This window comes from Crocodylus porosus, unplaced genomic scaffold (assembly GCF_001723895.1).
Source record: "Crocodylus porosus isolate Cpor-Errol unplaced genomic scaffold, CroPor_comp1, whole genome shotgun sequence".
Lineage (NCBI taxonomy): Eukaryota > Metazoa > Chordata > Crocodylia > Crocodylidae > Crocodylus > Crocodylus porosus.
Genome location: NW_017728947.1, coordinates 36,057,697 through 36,059,037, shown reverse-complemented (window position 1 = coordinate 36,059,037; position 1,341 = coordinate 36,057,697).

The following is a 1,341-nucleotide window of genomic DNA, read 5'->3' as shown; positions in this document are numbered from 1 at the left end:
TTATGCATGGGCGGAGGGGGGTGGGCATGGACCTCTACTGGGATTGCTTGAGAGTATATTAACAACCTTTTAGAGAAGCAGGAAGTTGGCTTCCATGATCCCCCTCCTTTACCTGTGGCATATGACAGGGTGTCATGTCTTATGGTGTGCCAAGACTGACAGTTATTTTACTAAGAGGTTAGATTATGGATCTGTATAGGATGGCTTGGATAGGGATGATCCAGGCAGGGTGTTGGATTAAATGACCTCTGGAAGCCTCTTCCAGCCCTACTTCTCTATGGTTCTGTGATACATGGAAAGAGGCTTTATTTTGTCTTTGCCATGTTGTAGTGGTCTTTGGCATTGCACACATTTAATTTTACCTGAGTTTCTGAAATGTAATTAGATTGCTCTTGCTGCGCTCTGTTGCAAAGGGTAATGTAAAGAGATGACAAGCCTAGAGGGAATACGTATTTCAAGTGACCCAAAGTGCATGACTGACATTGGGCATAATTACTGATTCACAAAACACTTCCTTAGATAGTCACATCCCTTCATCTGCTTCTTGCCAGAATCTGAATTCCCCAAGTCTGACTAGCATTGGAATATTCAGAGTAGTAGCATGTACATTAAGCACCTGAAATTGTATCTGCAGCACATTATACAGCAAAAATGATAATTCACCAGGAATCTAAATACAATTATCTAGGAATCTTATAGGGAAAATAATCCAGTGTTTGTGATGCCATTAAGAAATCTGTTTTTGCCAAAGAAATAAAACTGAAAGCCAGAGACAAAATACAGATACACAATTTCAGCATAATTTTAATATTTTTAACAAGTACAGTATGACAAATATTATATTGTTACATTTATAATTTACCCTTTCTTCAAAGTACTTTTAAAAACAAATATAAAACCACACAGTACCTACAGCAGAGATTCTGAAACAGTTATGAGTTATAATAGACTAAAACTAAGCTTCTTCTTCTTCCATCTCTCTCCAAGACACACACATACACACACACAAACTCCCCTGAACATTCCCAAATGTAGGAATTTAAACATTGGGTTCAAATCTAGACTTTCCCAGAATTTAGCGTACTTAGATTAATTGTTCATATCAGGCCCATTCTAGTCACAGGTTAAAAACATAAGCTTTAATCTAAAACTGGATCTGTACCCAGATTTGCGATTCAGGGTAAATTAGATTTTTTTAGGTCAGAGGGATTTTTTTATTCCACAATGAAAAGCAGTCACCTTTAGGATTAAACAAAGCTGTTTCACCATTTCAGAATATGAAATTTCTAACTGAAACTGCAAGGTGCATCAAAATGGCAGATTGTTTTTATCTGTATTGGA